The sequence below is a fragment of the Bombina bombina genome, chromosome 6 (assembly GCF_027579735.1).
Source record: "Bombina bombina isolate aBomBom1 chromosome 6, aBomBom1.pri, whole genome shotgun sequence".
Lineage (NCBI taxonomy): Eukaryota > Metazoa > Chordata > Amphibia > Anura > Bombinatoridae > Bombina > Bombina bombina.
This window is the reverse complement of record NC_069504.1, coordinates 941,993,972-942,013,623: the sequence shown is the minus strand read 5'-3', so window position 1 is coordinate 942,013,623 and position 19,652 is coordinate 941,993,972. Positions and strand designations below refer to the sequence as shown.

The window sequence follows — 19,652 nt, the reverse complement described above, 5'->3', positions numbered from 1 at the left end:
CCTTGACTCAGGATGTTCAACGTTCCTTATTTCAGACAGTCAGTTTCATATTTGGGATAATGCATATGAATAAATCATTTTTTTCTTACCTTAAAAATTTGACTTTTCCCTGTGGGCTGTTAGGCTCGCGGGGGCTGAAAATGCTTCATTTTATTGCGTCATTCTTGGCGCAGACTTTTTGGCGCAAATTTTTTTCTCTGTTTCCGGCGTCATATGTGTTGCCGGAAGTTGCGTCATTTTTGACGTTCTTTTGCACCAAAAGTGTCGGCGTTCCGGATGTGGCGTCATTTTTGGCGCCAAAAGCATTTAGGCGCCAAATAATGTGGGCGTCTTTTTTGGCGCTAAAAAAAAAAATATGGGCGTCACTATTGTCTCCACATTATTTAAGTCTCATTATTTTGTGCTTCTGGTTGCTAGAAGCTTATTCACTGGCATTTTTTTCCCATTCCTGAAACTGTCATTTAAGGAATTTGATCAATTTTGCTTTATATGTTGTTTTTTCTATTACATATTGCAAGATGTCCCACGTTGAAGCTGAGTCAGAAGATACTTCTGGAAAATCGCTGCCTGGTGCTGGAGCTACCAAAGCTAAGTGTATCTGCTGTAAACTTTTGGTATCTGTTCCTCCAGCTGTTGTTTGTACTGTTTGTCATGACAAACTTGCTAATGCAGATAATATTTCCTTTAGTACTGTTACATTACCTGTTGCTGTTCCGTCAACATCTAATATTCAGAGTGTTCCTGATAACATAAGAGATTTTGTTTCTAAATCCATTAAGAAGGCTATGTCTTATTCCTCCTTCTAGTAAACGTAAAAGTCTTTTAAAACTTCTCATTTTTCAGATGAATTTTTAATTGAACATCATCATTCTGATACTGATATTGGTTCTTCTGATTCAGAGGATTCTGTCTCAGAGGTTGATGCTGATAAATCTTCATATATATTTAAAATGGAATTTATTTGTTCTTTACTTAAAGAAGTCCTACTTGCATTAGAAATTGAGGATTCTAGTCCTCTTGATACTAAATCTAAACGTTTAGATAAGGTTTTTAAATCTCCTGTAGTTATTCCAGAAGTATTTCCTGTCCCTGGTGCTATTTCTGAAGTAATTTCCAGGGAATGGAATAATTTGGGTAATTCTTTTACTCCTTCTAAACGTTTTAAGCAATTATATCCTGTGCCATCTGACAGATTAGAATTTTTGGACAAAATCCCTAAGGTTGATGGGGCTGTCTCTACTCTTGCTAAGCGTACTACTATTCCTACGGCAGATGGTACTTCCTTTAAGGATCCTTTAGATAGGAAAATTGAATCCTTTCTAAGAAAAGCTTACTTGTGTTCAGGTAATCTTCTTAGACCTGCTATATCTTTAGCAGATGTTGCTGCAGCTTCAACTTTTTGGTTAGAAGCTTTAGCGCAACAAGTAACAGATCATAATTCTCATAGCATTATTATTCTTCTACAACATGCTAATAATTTTATTTGTGATGCCATCTTTGATATCATTAGAGTTGATGTCAGGTATATGTCTCTAGCTATCTTAGCTAGAAGAGCTTTATGGCTTAAAACTTGGAATGCTGATATGTCTTCTAAGTCTACTCTGCTTTCCCTTTCTTTCCAGGGTAATAAATTATTTGGTTCTCAGTTGCATTCTATTATCTCAACTGTTACTGGAGGGAAAGGAACTTTTTTACCACAGGATAAAAAATCTAAAGGTAAATTTAGGTCTAATAATCGTTTTCGTTCCTTTCGTCACAACAAGGAACAAAAGCCTGATCCTTAATCCTCAGGAGCGGTATCAGTTTGGAAACCATCTCCAGTCTGGAATAAATCCAAGCCTTTTAGAAAACCAAAGCCAGCTCCCAAGTCCACATGAAGGTGCGGCCCTCATTCCAGCTCAGCTGGTAGGGGGCAGATTATGTTTTTTCAGAGAAATTTGGTTCAATTCCGTTCACAATCTCTGGATTCAGAACATTGTTTCAGAAGGGTACAGAATTGGCTTCAAGATAAGGCCTCCTGCAAAGAGATTTTTTCTTTCCCGTGTCCCAGTAAACCTAGCGAAGGCTCAAGCATTTCTGAAATGTTTCAGATCTAGAGTTGGCTGGAGTAATTATGCCAGTTCCAGTTCTGGAACAGGGGCTGGGGTTTTATTCAAATCTCTTCATTGTGCCAAAGAAGGAGAATTCCTTCAGACCAGTTCTGGATCTAAAAATATTGAATCGTTATGTAAGGATACCAACATTCAAAATGGTAACTATAAGGACTATCCTGCCTTTTGTTCAGCAAGAGCATTATATGTCCACAATAGATTTACAGGATGCATATCTGCATATTCCGATTCATCCAGATCACTATCAGTTTCTGAGATTCTCTTTCCTAGACAAGCATTACCAGTTTGTGTCTCTACCGTTTGGCCTAGCTACAGCTCCAAGAATTTTTACAAAGGTTCTCGGTGCCCTTCTGTCTGTAATCAGAGAACAGGGTATTGTGGTATTTCCTTATTTGGACGATATCTTGGTACTTGCTCAGTCTTTACATTTAGCAGAATCTCATATGAATCGACTTGTGTTGTTTTTTCAAGATCATGGTTGGAGGATCAATTTACCAAAAAGTTCATTGATTCCTCAGACAAGGGTAACCTTTTTAGGTTTCCAGATGGATTCAGTGTCCATGACTCTGTCACTAACGGACAAGAGACGTCTAAAATTGATATCAGCTTGTCGAAACCTTTAGTCACAATCATTCCCTTCGGTAGCTTTATGCATGGAAATTCTAGGTCTTATGACTGCAGCATCGGACGCGATCCCCTTTGCTCGTTTTCACATGCGACCTCTTCAGCTCTGTATGCTGAACCAGTGGTGCAGGGATTACACAAAGATATCTCAATTAATATCTTTAACACCGATTGTACGACACTCTCTGATGTGGTGGACGGATCACCATCGTTTAGTTCAGGGGGCTTCTTTTGTTCTTCCGACCTGGACTGTAATTTCAACAGATGCAAGTCTGACAGGTTGGGGAGCTGTTTGGGGGTCTCTGACAGCACAAGGGGTTTGGGAATCTCAGGAGGTGAGATTACCGATCAATATTTTGGAACTCTGTGCAATTTTCAGAGCTCTTCAGTCATGGCCTCTTCTAAAGAGAGAATCGTTCATTTGTTTTCAGACAGACAATGTCACAACTGTGGCATACATCAATCATCAAGGAGGGACTCGCAGTCCTCTGGTTATGAAGGAAGTATCTCGAATTCTGGTATGGGCAGAATCCAGCTCCTGTCTAGTTTCTGCGGTTCATATCCCAGGTATAGACAATTGGGAAGCGGATTATCTCAGCCGCCAAACGTTACATCCGGGCGAATGGTCTCTTCACCCAGAGGTATTCCTTCAGATTGTTCAAATGTGGGGACTTCCGGAAATAGATCTGATGGCCTCTCATCTAAACAAGAAACTTCCCAGGTATCTGTCCAGATCCAGGGATCCTCAAGCGGAAGCAGTGGATGCATTGTCACTTCCTTGGAAGTATCATCCTGCCTATATCTTTCCGCCTCTAGTTCTTCTTCCAAGAGTAATCTCCAAGATTCTGAAGGAATGCTCGTTTGTTCTGCTGGTAGCTCCAGCATGGCCTCACAGGTTTTGGTATGCGGATCTTGTCCGGATGGCCTCTTGCCAACCGTGGACTCTTCCGTTAAGACCAGACCTTTTGTCGCAAGGTCCTTTTTTCCATCAGGATCTCAAATCCTTAAATTTAAAGGTATGGAGATTGAACGCTTGATTCTTAGTCAAAGAGGTTTCTCTGACTCTGTGATTAATACTATATTACAGGCTCGTAAATCCGTATCTAGGGAGATATATTATAGAGTCTGGAAGACTTATATTTCTTGGTGTCTTTCTCATCATTTTTCCTGGCATTCTTTTAGAATTCCGAGAATTTTACAGTTTCTTCAGGATGGTTTGGATAAAGGTTTGTCTGCAAGTTCCTTGAAAGGACAAATCTCTGCTCTTTCTGTTCTTTTTCACAGAAAGATTGCTAATCTTCCTGATATTCATTGTTTTGTACAAGCTTTGGTTCGTATAAAACCTGTCATTAAGTCAATTTCTCCTCCTTGGAGTTTGAATTTGGTTCTGGGGGCTCTTCAAGCTCCTCCGTTTGAACCTATGCATTCATTGGACATCAAATTACTTTCTTGGAAAGTTTTGTTCCTTTTGGCCATCTCTTCTGCCAGACGAGTTTCTGAATTATCTGCTCTTTCTTGTGAGTCTCCTTTTCTGATTTTTCATCAGGATAAGGCGGTGTTGCGAACTTCTTTTAAATTTTTACCTAAGGTTGTGAATTCTAACAACATTAGTAGAGAAATTGTGGTTCCTTCATTGTGTCCTAATCCTAAGAATTCTAAGGAGAGATCATTGCATTCTTTGGATGTAGTTAGAGCTTTGAAATATTATGTTGAAGCTACTAAGAATTTCCGAAAGACTTCTAGTCTATTTGTTATCTTTTCCGGTTCTAGGAAAGGTCAGAAGGCCTCTGCCATTTCTTTGGCATCTTGGTTGAAATCTTTAATTCATCATGCTTATGTCGAGTCGGGTAAAACTCTGCCTCAAAGGATTACAGCTCATTCTACTAGGTCAGTTTCTACTTCCTGGGCGTTTAGGAATGATGCTTCGGTTGATCAGATTTGCAAAGCAGCAACTTGGTCTTCTTTGCATACTTTTACTAAATTCTACCATTTTGATGTGTTTTCTTCTTCTGAAGCTGTTTTTGGTAGAAAAGTACTTCAGGCAGCTGTTTCAGTTTGAATCTTCTGCTTATAATTTCAGTTTTTTTCATTTAATCTTTATTTTGGGTGTGGATTATTTTTCAGCGGAATTGGCTGTCTTTATTTTATCCCTCCCTCTCTAGTGACTCTTGCGTGGAAAGATCCACATCTTGGGTAGTCATTATCCCATACGTCACTAGCTCATGGACTCTTGCTAATTACATGAAAGAAAACATAATTTATGTAAGAACTTACCTGATAAATTAATTTCTTTCATATTAGCAAGAGTCCATGAGGCCCACCCTTTTTTGTGGTGGTTATGATTTTTTTGTATAAAGCGCAATTATTCCAATTCCTTATTTTTTATGCTTTCGCACTTTATTCTTATCACCCCACTTCTTGGCTATTTGTTAAACTGAATTGTGGGTGTGGTGAGGGGTGTATTTATAGGCATTTTGAGGTTTGGGAAACTTTGCCCCTCCTGGTAGGAATGTATATCCCATACGTCACTAGCTCATGGACTCTTGCTAATATGAAAGAAATGAATTTATCAGGTAAGTTCTTACATAAATTATGTTTTTTAAAAAAACGGGCTTTCATTGACTAAAGTTTACCTTCACTTTAAACACTGTACAATATTTCATAGTCTTTATTATATTGATTTAAATGTTAGCATTAATGTGTAGTCTGTAAAGACTTTCTCCACTGGCAAGTGTTGCTTACTGTATAACGTCTACAAATGAGCCTAATGGCGTCTTTAGTGGATGGCAGTCAACTTGGTACACCATATTACCTTTCACTCACACCCAGCTATGTCATTTTGTAATTATTTATTTAAAATTTGTAATTCAACATCATATTTGTCAGCCCTTTACATTGAAATACAAATTGAGACAAAACAATTTAAGGGCCCTGCGATTTCTAGAGAACTTAAAATGTAAAGGGTAGTCTGAGGCAAAGGATAAAGTGGCACCTTAAAAGAACAGTAAACGCCTTGAGATTTTAATGTAAAATGTTTACTTTTACATAGTGAAACAGCTTTGCCATATAGTTTACAAAATTTATTTTGCCCCGTTTTCATGTAATTTAGCTCAGATTTTTTGTTTCTAATTCTTAGAACCAAAAAAGCACACTGCCATATTCTCAGGGCTAAACCTGCTAGATATCATTACCTAAAAAACTGCAAAACAATGTGCTCTATACTAGCACAATGACCCTGGCTAGCCTTGTCAGTTTCAGAGAATCAAGCACAGATTGACTCCCCCAAATGAGTCAAGAGGTGGGTGGAGTTTGGCAATTGAAAAACAATTGTAGCAAGCAATGTTAATTTGCTTTATAAATGTTTTAGAGTTGGCTGATATGTTCTATAGCAAGACAACAGAAGTGGCTTGTAATTTAAAAGGTGTTTACTGTCTCTTTTTAAAAGTTGATCTGGTTTCAAGGCCAGATCCTATTTATTGTAAGTAACAATGTACTCAGGCAAGCAGAAAAGATTTTATTGTATTTAAAGGGACAGTATACACTCCTTTTCATATAACTGCATGTAATAGACACTACTATAAAGAATATAATGCACAGATACTGATATAAAAATCTGATATAAAACTGTTAAAAACTTACTTAGAAGCTCTCAGTTTAGCTCTGTTGAAAAGGTAGCTGGAAAGCCCACTGCAAGTGGGAAATAAGACACTCCCACTCCCCCTTCTTTCTCCAACATAGGTGTGTCCGGTCCACGGCGTCATCCTTACTTGTGGGATATTCTCCTCCCCAACAGGAAATGGCAAAGAGCCCAGCAAAGCTGGTCACATGATCCCTCCTAGGCTCCGCCTACCCCAGTCATTCTCTTTGCCGTTGTACAGGCAACATCTCCACGGAGATGGCTTAGAGTTTTTTAGTGTTTAACTGTAGTTTTTCATTATTCAATCAAGAGTTTGTTATTTTCAAATAGTGCTGGTACGTACTATTTACTCAGAAACAGAAAAGAGATGAAGAATTCTGTTTGTATGAGGAAAATGATTTTAGCAACCGTAACTAAAATCCATGGCTGTTCCACACAGGACTGTTGAGAGCATTAACTTCAGTTGGGGGAACAGTTTGCAGTCCTTGCTGCTTGAGGTATGACACATTCTAACAAGACGATGTAATGCTGGAAGCTGTCATTTTCCCTATGGGATCCGGTAAGCCATGTTTATTACGATTGTAAATAAGGGCTTCACAAGGGCTTATTTAGACTGTAGACATTTTTTGGGCTAAATCGATTGATATTAACACTTATTTAGCCTTGAGGAATCATTTATTCTGGGTATTTTGATATAATAATATCGGCAGGCACTGTTTTAGACACCTTATTCTTTAGGGGCTTTCCCAAAGCATAGGCAGAGTCTCATTTTCGCGCCGGTGTTGCGCACTTGTTTTTGAGAGGCATGGCATGCAGTCGCATGTGAGAGGAGCTCTGATACTTATAAAAGACTTCTGAAGGCATCATTTGGTATCGTATTCCCCTTGGGTTTGGTTGGGTCTCAGCAAAGCAGATACCAGGGACTGTAAAGGGGTTAAAGCTTAAAACGGCTCCGGTTCCGTTATTTTAAGGGTTAAAGCTTCCAAAATTGGTGTGCAATATTTTCAAGGCTTTAAGACACTGTGGTGAAAGTTTGGTGAATTTTGAACAATTCCTTCATGTTTTTTCGCAATTGCAGTAATAAAGTGTGCTCAGTTTAAAATTTAAAGTGACAGTAACGGTTTTATTTCAAAACGTTTTTTGTACTTTCTTATCAAGTTTATGCCTGTTTAACATGTCTGAACTACCAGATAGACTGTGTTCTGAATGTGGGGAAGCCAGAATTCCTATTCATTTAAATAAATGTGATTTATGTGATAATGACAATGATGCCCAAGATGATTCCTCAAGTGAGGGGAGTAAGCATGGTACTGCATCATTCCCTCCTTCGTCTACACGAGTCTTGCCCACTCAGGAGGCCCCTAGTACATCTAGCGCGCCAATACTCCTTACTATGCAACAATTAACGGCTGTAATGGATAATTCTGTCAAAAACATTTTAGCCAAAATGAACCCTTGTCAGCGTAAGCGTGGATGCTCTGTTTTAGTTACTGAAGAGCATGACGACGCTGATATTAATATCTCTGAAGGGCCCCTAACCCAATCTGAGGGGGCCAGGGAGGTTTTGTCTGAGGGAGAAATTACTGATTTAGGGAACATTTCTCAGCAGGCTGAATCTGATGTGATTACTTTTAAATTTAAATTGGAACATCTCCGCATTTTGCTTAAGGAGGTATTATCCACTCTGGATGATTGTGAAAATTTGGTCATCCCAGAGAAACTATGTAAAATGGACAAGTTCCTAGAGGTGCCGGGGCTCCCAGAAGCTTTTCCTATACCCAAGCGGGTGGCGGACATTGTTAATAAAGAATGGGAAAGGCCCGGTATTCCTTTCGTCCCTCCCCCCATATTTAAAAAATTGTTTCCTATGGTCGACCCCAGAAAGGACTTATGGCAGACAGTCCCCAAGGTCGAGGGAGCGGTTTCTACTTTAAACAAACGCACCACTATTCCCATAGAGGATAGTTGTGCTTTCAAAGATCCTATGGATAAAAAATTAGAAGGTTTGCTTAAAAAGATGTTTGTTCAGCAGGGTTACCTTCTACAACCCATTTCATGCATTGTCCCTGTCACTACAGCCGCATATTTCTGGTTTGATGAACTGATTAAGGTGCTCGATAGTGACTCTCCTCCTTATGAGGAGATTATGGACAGAGTCAATGCTCTCAAATTGGCTAATTCTTTCACTCTAGACGCCTCTTTGCAATTGGCTAAGTTAGCGGCTAAGAATTCTGGGTTTGCTATTGTGGCGCGCAGAGCGCTTTGGTTGAAATCTTGGTCGGCTGATGCGTCTTCCAAGAACAAGCTACTAAACATTCCTTTCAAGGGGAAAACGCTGTTTGGTCCTGACTTGAAAGAGATTATCTCTGATATCACTGGAGGTAAGGGCCATGCCCTTCCTCAGGATCGGCCTTTCAAGGCAAAAAATAGACCTAATTTTCGTCCCTTTCGTAAAAACGGACCAGCCCAAGGTGCTACGTCCTCTAAGCAAGAAGGTAATACTTCTCAGGCCAAGCCAGCTTGGAGACCAATGCAAGGCTGGAACAAGGGAAAGCAGGCAAAGAAACCTGCCACTGCTACCAAGACAGCATGAAATATCGGCCCCCGATCCGGGACCGGATCTGGTGGGGGGCAGACTCTCTCTCTTCGCTCAGGCTTGGGCAAGAGATGTTCTGGATCCTTGGGCGCTAGAAATAGTCTCCCAGGGTTATCTTCTGGAATTCAAGGGACTTCCCCCAAGGGGAAGGTTCCACAGGTCTCAGTTGTCTTCAGACCACATAAAAAGACAGGCGTTCTTACATTGCGTAGAAGACCTGTTAAAAATGGGAGTGATTCATCCTGTTCCATTGAGAGAACAAGGGATGGGGTTCTACTCCAATCTGTTCATAGTTCCCAAAAAAGAGGGAACATTCAGACCAATCCTAGATCTCAAGATCTTAAACAAATTTCTCAAGGTCCCATCTTTCAAGATGGAAACCATTCGAACTATCCTTCCTTCCATCCAGGAAGGTCAATTCATGACCACGGTGGATTTAAAGGATGCGTATCTACATATTCCTATCCACAAGGAACATCATCGGTTCCTAAGGTTTGCATTCCTGGACAAACATTACCAGTTCGTGGCGCTTCCTTTCGGATTAGCCACTGCTCCAAGGATTTTCACAAAGGTACTAGGGTCCCTTCTAGCTGTGCTAAGACCAAGGGGCATTGCAGTAGTACCTTACCTGGACGACATTCTGATTCAAGCGTCGTCCCTCCCTCGAGCAAAGGCTCACACGGACATCGTCCTGGCCTTTCTCAGATCGCACGGCTGGAAAGTGAACGTGGAAAAGAGTTCTCTATCCCCGTCAACAAGGGTTCCCTTCTTGGGAACAATTATAGACTCCTCAGAAATGAGGATTTTTCTAACAGAGGCCAGAAAGACAAAGCTTCTGGACTCTTGTCGAATACTTCATTCCGTTCCTCTTCCTTCCGTAGCTCAGTGCATGGAAGTGATCGGGTTGATGGTAGCGGCAATGGACATAGTTCCTTTTGCGCGCATTCATCTAAGACCATTACAACTGTGCATGCTCAGTCAGTGGAATGGGGACTATACAGACTTGTCTCCAAAGATACAAGTAAATCAGAGGACCAGAGACTCACTCCGTTGGTGGCTGTCCCTGGACAACCTGTCACGAGGGATGACATTCCACAGACCAGAGTGGGTCATTGTCACGACCGACGCCAGTCTGATGGGCTGGGGCGCGGTCTGGGGATCCCTGAAAGCTCAGGGTCTTTGGTCTCGGGAAGAATCTCTTCTACCGATAAATATTCTGGAACTGAGAGCGATATTCAATGCTCTCAAGGCTTGGCCTCAGCTAGCGAGGACCAAGTTCATACGATTTCAATCAGACAACATGACGACTGTTGCGTACATCAACCATCAGGGGGGAACAAGGAGTTCCCTAGCGATGGAAGAAGTGACCAAGATCATTCTATGGGCGGAGTCTCACTCCTGCCACCTGTCTGCTATCCACATCCCGGGAGTGGAAAATTGGGAAGCGGATTTTCTGAGTCGTCAGACATTGCATCCGGGGGAGTGGGAACTCCATCCGGAAATCTTTGCCCAAGTCACTCAACTTTGGGGCATTCCAGACATGGATCTGATGGCCTCTCGTCAGAACTTCAAAGTTCCTTGCTACGGGTCCAGATCCAGGGATCCCAAGGCGGCTCTAGTGGATGCACTAGTAGCACCTTGGACCTTCAAACTAGCTTATGTGTTCCCGCCGTTTCCTCTCATCCCCAGGCTGGTAGCCAGGATCAATCAGGAGAGGGCGTCGGTGATCTTGATAGCTCCTGCGTGGCCACGCAGGACTTGGTATGCAGATCTGGTGAATATGTCATCGGCTCCACCTTGGAAGCTACCTTTGAGACGAGACCTTCTTGTTCAGGGTCCGTTCGAACATCCGAATCTGGTTTCACTCCAGCTGACTGCTTGGAGATTGAACGCTTGATTTTATCGAAGCGAGGTTTCTCAGATTCTGTTATCGATACTCTTGTTCAGGCCAGAAAGCCTGTAACTAGAAAGATTTACCACAAAATTTGGAAAAAATATATCTGTTGGTGTGAATCTAAAGGATTCCCTTGGGACAAGGTTAAGATTCCTAGGATTCTATCCTTCCTTCAAGAAGGATTGGAAAAAGGATTATCGGCAAGTTCCCTGAAGGGACAGATTTCTGCCTTGTCGGTGTTACTTCACAAAAAACTGGCAGCTGTGCCAGATGTTCAAGCCTTTGTTCAGGCTCTGGTTAGAATCAAGCCTGTTTACAAACCTTTGACTCCTCCTTGGAGTCTCAATTTAGTTCTTTCAGTTCTTCAGGGGGTTCCGTTTGAACCCTTACATTCCGTTGATATTAAGTTATTATCTTGGAAAGTTTTGTTTTTAGTTGCAATTTCTTCTGCTAGAAGAGTTTCAGAATTATCTGCTCTGCAGTGTTCTCCTCCTTATCTGGTGTTCCATGCAGATAAGGTGGTTTTACGTACTAAACCTGGTTTTCTTCCAAAAGTTGTTTCTAACAAAAACATTAACCAGGAGATTATCGTACCTTCTCTGTGTCCGAAACCAGTTTCAAAGAAGGAACGCTTGTTGCACAATTTGGATGTTGTTCGCGCTCTAAAATTCTATTTAGATGCTACAAAGGATTTTAGACAAACATCTTCCCTATTTGTTGTTTATTCAGGTAAAAGGAGAGGTCAAAAAGCAACTTCTACCTCTCTCTCTTTTTGGATTAAAAGCATCATCAGATTGGCTTACGAGACTGCCGGACGGCAGCCTCCCGAAAGAATCACGGCTCATTCCACTAGGGCTGTGGCTTCCACATGGGCCTTCAAGAACGAGGCTTCTGTTGATCAGATATGTAGGGCAGCGACTTGGTCTTCACTGCACACTTTTACCAAATTTTACAAGTTTGATACTTTTGCTTCTTCTGAGGCTATTTTTGGGAGAAAGGTTTTGCAAGCCGTGGTGCCTTCCATTTAGGTGACCTGATTTGCTCCCTCCCTTCATCCGTGTCCTAAAGCTTTGGTATTGGTTCCCACAAGTAAGGATGACGCCGTGGACCGGACACACCTATGTTGGAGAAAACAGAATTTATGTTTACCTGATAAATTTCTTTCTCCAACGGTGTGTCCGGTCCACGGCCCGCCCTGGTTTTTTAATCAGGTCTGATAATTTATTTTCTTTAACTACAGTCACCACGGTACCATATGGTTTCTCCTATGCTATTATTCCTCCTTAACGTCGGTCGAATGACTGGGGTAGGCGGAGCCTAGGAGGGATCATGTGACCAGCTTTGCTGGGCTCTTTGCCATTTCCTGTTGGGGAGGAGAATATCCCACAAGTAAGGATGACGCCGTGGACCGGACACACCGTTGGAGAAAGAAATTTATCAGGTAAACATAAATTCTGTTTTTGCATATGAAAAGACCCTTTACACAAACAGAAGCAAGCTGGAGAAGTTAGCTGACAGTATTCTCATAAAACTTTGGGGCTTGGTTAGGAGTCTAAAAATCAGAGCAATGTTATTTAAAAATAAGTTTTTTAAAAAAAACAACTTTATGCAAAGAAAAAATGAGTGTATAATGTCCCTTTTTAAAGTGCCTTCTTAATCACCCTTTCAAATAGACTGGTTTCCCCCCCTCCCCCCTTTTAAGGTTGAAAGAAAGGCATCACATGTTTTAGAATGTCATATCTATTTGGAAGAACTGCCTTTTCTTTTTTAAGACACGATGAGTCCACGGATCATCTTAATTACTAATGGGATATTCACTTCCTGGTCAGCAGGAGGAGGCAAAGAGCACCACAGCAGAGCTGTTAAATAGCTCCTCCCTTCCCTCCCACCACAGTCATTCTCTTTGCCTACGTTAGTGATAGGAAGAGGAAAAGTGAGGTGTTAGTATAGATTCTTCAATCAAGAGTTTATTATTTTTAAAGTAGTGCAAGATTGTGCTGCTTTGTCCTGGGGTGTAGCCGTAGTCCCTATCAGTCTCTTCAGTAGAGCCTTGGTGGCTTTAGAGCAATGGGAACTTGTGGGACAGAATTCTCACTGCGCCTCCAATATTTCTTGCTGTCCTATCTCCTTAAGTCTGAGGTATTCAGTGACTCAGCATTTTGTTTTCCTCAGATCGATGTGAGGGAGAGGACCTCTCAAGCCTGAGAGCTGCCTTACTGCTAGGCAGAAGTCAAGGTGAGTGCTATGTATTTTTCTGGGGCACAAGGAGACTCAGATAATCAGTTAGCACGCATTATACATAAGGGGCTTTATAGGGAAAGTAGCTCTTTATGTGGGGACGTTTAAATCTTTCCTGAGGGGAAAGTAATAGGGCAGTATTATTGAGCAGGCACTGGGGCTGGAGTTATGCTGCTTTATAAATTTTTAAGATGGCTCTGGTGGTTTTCACTGTTATGAGTTAGACTTCATTCATTCAATACATCGGTGTAGGTTACGCCCACGATTGGCGGGGCTTCCGGTGTTTGCACACCTTTTCATAGAGCTTCAGTTCAGGGAGCAGTGTTATAGTGCGACATCAAGAGGCTTATCCGAGCTGGGCTAGAGTCGCATGTTAAAGTTATTCATTCGCTGCTAGTGCAGGGTCGGTGTTCCCTTTTCCTGTCAGCACATCGTTATTGTTTTTCTAAGAAAGCCAATACTAGAGGATCGTCTGAGAGAAATCTAAAGATATTGGGTCAGGTAAGAGGACTTCAGCTGAGCGCCGAGGTTGTTTTTTTACAAGAGATTTGCATTAAAATGAATCTGCAGTAGAGTAAAAAAGAAAACCGTTTAGTATTTAAAGAGACAGGAACGGTTTTTTATATTTGATATTTACAAATACTTTAGAAAGTTGTTTTTTTTTAAAGTTTCTATTTGACAAATTGTGAACAAACATGGACCAGGGGGACTTGCAAGATGTCACCTGCGCTTTGTTTTGACGCCAATGTGGAACCACCAATCCCTTTTTGTCTTTCATGTATTCAAAGGACTTTAAGTTATAGGGAAAATTATTTTTTTCAGAGCCATTTTCCTCTAAGGCAGCCATTGTCCAAGAGTCTAATGATGAGGGTCAATATATGCCGCAGCTTTCTCCCCAAGCGTCCCAAATTTTACCGCCCTCTCAAGCAATGCCCTGCACTTCAGCTATAGTCCCTTCTGGGATTTTGTTACAAGACATAGCCTTTCTCATGTCTTCTACTATTTCTGATGCTCTGTCTTTCCAATGTTACAAGGTAAACGTAAGAGGAAAGCCAGACATTCAGTAAGCGATGTTTCTGATGCAGTGGTTGCAATTTTGGAGGTATCCTCCCAACGACCTGAAGAGGAGGGTACCGCAGTAGTTTCTGAAGGAGAAATTTCAGATTCTGAGAGTCTGTTACCTCTGACTGACTTGGAAGTGGTATCTTTCAGATTTAAACTTGATCACCTTCGTCTGTTACTCAGGGAGGTTTTAGTTACCTTGGATGACAGTGACTCCACATTGGTGGTTGTCCCTCAGAAGTCAAGTAAACTGGACAAATATTTTGAGGTTCCTTCCTACACAGATGTGTTTCCAGTTCCTAAGAGAGCTACTGAGATCATCGCTAAGGAGTGGGAGAGACCGGGTATTCCTTTCTCACCCTCTCCTATTTTTAAGAAAATGTTTCCAATAGCCAATGCTGTTAAGGAGGCTTGGCAAACTGTTCCTAAGATGGAAGGAGCCGCTTCCACCTTAGCTATTCCCATAGAGGATAGTTTTGCTTTTAAAGATACAATGGATAAGAAGTTAGAGGGGTTACTCAAGAAAATCTATTTACACCAGGGTCTGCAGTGGCAACCGGCCGTGTGCATTGCCACAGTCACTAGTGCGGCGGCATATTGGTTTGATGCACTTTCTGAGGCCCTCAGGACAGAAACTTCTTTGGATGAAATCCAAGATAGGATTAAAGCTCTGAAGATAGCTAATGCTTTTATTTCAGACGCTTCCCTTCAAGTTATCAAATTGGGAGCTAAGATCTCGAGTTTCTCTTTTCTAGCCCGCAGAGCCTTATGGTTAAAGCCTTGGTCTGCGGATGTGTTATCAAGTCTAAACGTCTAGCTATTCCCTACAAGGGGAAGACCTTGTTTGGACCTGATCTGAAGGAGATTATCTCTGATATCACGGGAGGTAAGGGTCATCTCCCTCAAGATAAGAGAAATACAAAAAAATGACAGAGCAATTTTCGTTCCTTTCGAAATTTCAAAGGAAATTCTTCATCTTCCTCCTCTAAGCAGGAACATTCGAAGCCTACATGGAGACCCAGCCAGTCTTGGAATAAAGGAAAACAGTACAAGAAGCCTATTAGTGATTCCAAGACAGCATGAAGGGCATGCCCTGATCCAGGACCGGATCTGGTAGGGGGCAGGCTTTCCTTCATTCAGACTTTGGTTCGGGATGTTCAGGATCCCTGGGCGATAGAAATAGTCTCTCAGGGATACAAATTGGAGTTCAAGAGTTTTCCTCCCAGAGGCAGGTTTCTGCTTTCAAGATTATCTGCAGACAAGACAAAAGGAGTCGTTTTAGATTGTGTAAAAGACCTAGCCGCCTTGGGAGTGATTGTTCCCGTTCCAGTCCAGGAACAGGGTCAGGGTTTTTATTCCAATCTGTATGTAGTTCCCAAAAAAAGAGGGAACCTTCAGACCAATTTTAGACCTAAAGAGTCTAAACAAATTTCTCAGGATTCCTTCCTTTTTTCAAGATGGAAACTATTCGTTCCATCCTTCCCTTAATCCAGGAGGGTCAATTCATGACAACTGTGTGGATTTACATGACACATACCTACATGTCCCTATTCACAGGGATCATCACAAGTTCCTAAGGTTTGCTTTCCTAGACAAACACTTCCAGTTCGTGGCTCTTCCTTTCGGCTTGGCCACGGTTCCCAGAATCTTCACAAAGGTTCTGGGGTCTCTGTTGGCAGTCCTTCGGTCACGGGGCATCGGGGTGGCGCCTTATCTGGACAACATTCTAGTCCAGGCACCATCTTTTCAGCAAGCAAGATCCCACACCGACATAGTGTTATCTTTCCTTAGAGCTCACGGGTGGAAGGTAAATTTGGGAAAGAGTTCCCTAGTTCCAGACGCAAGAGTCACTTTCTTGGGAACCATAATAGACTCCTTGTCCATGATGATTTTTTCTAACAGAAGTCAGGAAATCAAAGATTATCGATACTTGTCTAGTACTTCAGTCCACTCCACGACCGTCAGTGGCTCAGTGTATGGAGTTAATAGGGCTGATGGTTGCAGCAATGGACATCATCCCGTTTGCTCGTTTCCATCTCAGGCCTCTGCAGTTAAGCATGCTCAGACAATGGAATGGAGATTATGCAGACTTGTCTCCTCGAATAACCCCGGGAGCAGGAGACAAGGGATTCTCTTCACTGGTGGTTGTCTCCGGATCATCTCTCTCAGGGAACCTGCTTTCGCAGACGGTCTTGGGTGATTGTGACAACAGACGCCAGCCTTCTGGGGTGGGGAGCAGTATGGGGCTCCCTAAAGGCTCAGGGAGTTTGGACTCGGTCTGTTCTTCCTATAAACATTCTAGAACTGAGCAATCTTCAATGCTCTTCTGGCCTGTCCGCAGCTAGCCTCTCCATGGTTTATCAGGTTCCAGTTGGACAACATAACTTCAGTGGCTTGCATCAATCGGGGAGAAACGAGGAGTTCCTTAGCGATGACAGTGAACCAAAATAATCCAGTGGGCGGAGATCCACTCTTGTCTATCGGCGATCCATATCCCAGGGGTGGACAACTGGGAGGCAGATTTTCTGAGCAGGCAGACCTTTCATCTGGGGGAGTGGGAACTCCCATCTGGAAGTGTTCTCCAATTTGATTCTCAAGTGGGGTCAGCCGAAATTGGATCTCATGGCATCCCATCAGAATGCCAAACTACCGAGATACGGGTCAAGGTCCAGGGACCCCCAGGCGGAACTGATAGATGCTCTGGCGGTTCCTTGGATCTTCAGTCTAGCATACCGATTTCCTCAGTTTGCTCTTCTTCCTCAGGTAATTGCTCGAATCAAACAGGAGAGGACTTCGGTGATCCTCATAGCACCGGCCTGGCCTCGCAGGATTTGGTATGCGGATCTGGTGGAGATGGTGTCTCTGCCTCCTTGGAGACTCCCGTTGAGGAAGGATCTTCTGAATCAGGGGCCCTTCCCTCACCCAAATCTAGTTTCTCTGAAGCTGGCTGCTTGGAAATTGAACACTTCATTTTATCCAAGCAGGGATTTTCTGATTCGGTCATAGAGACCATGATTCAGGCTCGTAAGCCTGTGGCTAGAAGGATTTACCATAAGATTTGGTGTAAATATCTCTATTGGTGTGAATCCAAGAGCTACTCATGGAGTAGAGTTAGGATTCCTAGAATTTTGGCTTTTCTCCAAGAGGGTTTGGAGAAGGGTTTATCGACGAGCTCCCTAAAGGGTCAAATCTTGGCCTTTTCTATTTTGTTACACAAACGTCTGGCGGATGTCCCAGATGTACTATCTTTTTGTCTGCCCCTGGTCAGGATCAGGCCTGTGTTCAAACCAGTTACTCCTCTATGGAGTCTTAATTTAGTTCTCAAAGTTCTGCAAGGGGTTCCGTTTGAGCCTATGTATTCCTTAGATATTAAGTTGTTATCTTGTAAAGTTTTATTTCTTAGTTTATTTCTTATTGCTATTTCTTCTGCTCAGAGAGTGTCAGAGCTCTCGGCATTGCAGTATGAGTCTCCTTATCTTATTTTCCATTCGGATAGGGTAGTTTTACGTACTAAACTAGGATTTCTTCCTAAGTTTGTTTCTGATCGGAAAATTAATCAGGAGATTGTGGTTCCTTCCTTGTGTTCTAATCCTTCTCAGAAGGAAAGACTTCTGCACAATTTGGACATGGTCCGTGCTTTAAAGTTTTACCTGCAGGCGACTAAGGGCTTTTGTCAGTCTTCTTCTCTGTTTGTCATTTTTTCAGGAAAACGTAAGGGACAGAAAGCTACGGCTACTTCTCTTTCTTTTTGGCTGAAGAGTATCATACGTTATGCATATGAGACTGCTGGACAACAGCCTCCCGAGAGAGTTACTGCTCATTCCACTAGGGCTGTTGCTTCCTCATGGGCGTTCAAAAATGAAGCTTCTGTGGAACAGATTTGCAAGGCTGCAACTTGGTCCTCTCTTCACACTTTTTCAAAGTTCTACAAATTTGACACTTTTGCCTCGGCTGAGGCCGCTTTTAGGAGAAAGGTTCTTCAAGCAGTGTTGCCTTCCGTTTAGGTTTCCTGCCTTGTCCCTCCCGTATCATCTGTGTACTCTAGCTTGGATATTGAACCCCATTAGTAATTAAGATGATCCATGGACTCATCGTGTCTTAAAAAAGAAAAGAAAATTTATGCTTACCTGATAAATTTATTTCTTTTTTGACACGATGAGTCTGCGGCCCGCCCTGTTCTTTTAAGACAATTTGTGGGTTATTGTAAACTTCAGACACCTCTGCACCTTGGCTTTTCTTTTCTCTTCCTAACTTCAGTCAAATGACTTGAGTGGGAGGAAAGGGAGGAGCTATTTAACAGCTCTGCTGTGGTGCTCTTTGCCTCCTCCTGCTGACCAGGAGGTGAATATCCCATTAGTAATTAAGATGATCCGTAGACTCATCGTGTCAAAAAAGAAATACATTTATCAGGTAAGCATACATTTTCTTTTTTGTAGTTTTATTACAAAAGCTAATGGCAAATAAATGTAGTGTATGTGTTATACCTGTAATGTGCCACTGTTTTCAGCAGGTCTGAGTACATGATTAGAGTTATACAATACATTAGAGATGAAAATGCAGGAGCAGGAGGGTCGTTCTTTAAGATACAATCTAGGGGTGATTTAATACAAATGGTGTAGGGATTTTCATGTTTTTAAGTTGCAGAACAGTTTTACAGCAGTAGTGAAAAGAAGCATTTCTGACGTATTGGTGGCGAATGAGTGCTTGGAGCTTTGAAATGTGGTAGTCAGTGCTATAAAAGTATTTTGAAATATTTGACAGGCAAAGTGATGACAGAAGTGTACATAGGTCCTAGGGAGAAATTTGGGGAATATCTGGAGTGGAATCTGGAATTATAGCTTGTGGTCAGATTGCTTTGTATGTTATGGTAAGACTTTTTTTGAATTTTAGTTTTATAGCATATGTAGGTAGCCAGTGTAAACATGGACTAGGAGGTATTACTTATGTTGATTTTTTTTGGTGAATCAGTCTGGCAGCTTTCATAATAGATTTGGAGTGGGGGGGGGGGGGGGGAGACTGATGGTTAGAAGGCAACAAAGTAGTTTGTCGCAGTAGTCGTGTTTTGACAAAGTGGTCCTTTACAGAAATGTTCTCAATTGTCCTAGATGAATAATTAAGATGTAAGAATTTAAAGGGACATAAAACCCAAAAATGTTCTTTTATGATTTAGGTAGAACATACAATTTTAAACAATTTTCCAATATACTTACTTTTAAATTACTATTTAATTTGCTTCCTTTTCTTGTAATCCTCTGCTGAAAGGTTTATCTAGGAAAGCTCAGGAGCAGTGAAGAGCCTAGGTTCTAGCTGCTGATTGGTGGTTGCATATATATACTGATTGTCATTGGCTCACCCATGTGTTCAGTTAGAAACCAGTAGTGCATTGCTGCTCCTTCAACAAATGATACCAAAGACAATAAAGCAAATTTGATAATAGAAGTAAACTGGAAAGTTGTTTAAAATTGTATGTTCTACATAAATCATGAGAGA

General features: G+C 41.8%; 1 protein-coding gene across 1 annotated transcript in view; it reads left to right on the top strand.

The window, feature by feature from the left end:
• LOC128663964 (hyaluronan mediated motility receptor) overlaps positions 1-19,652 on the top strand; it is a 171,277-nt gene that overhangs the window by 137,054 nt on the left and 14,571 nt on the right. The window lies entirely within an intron of this gene.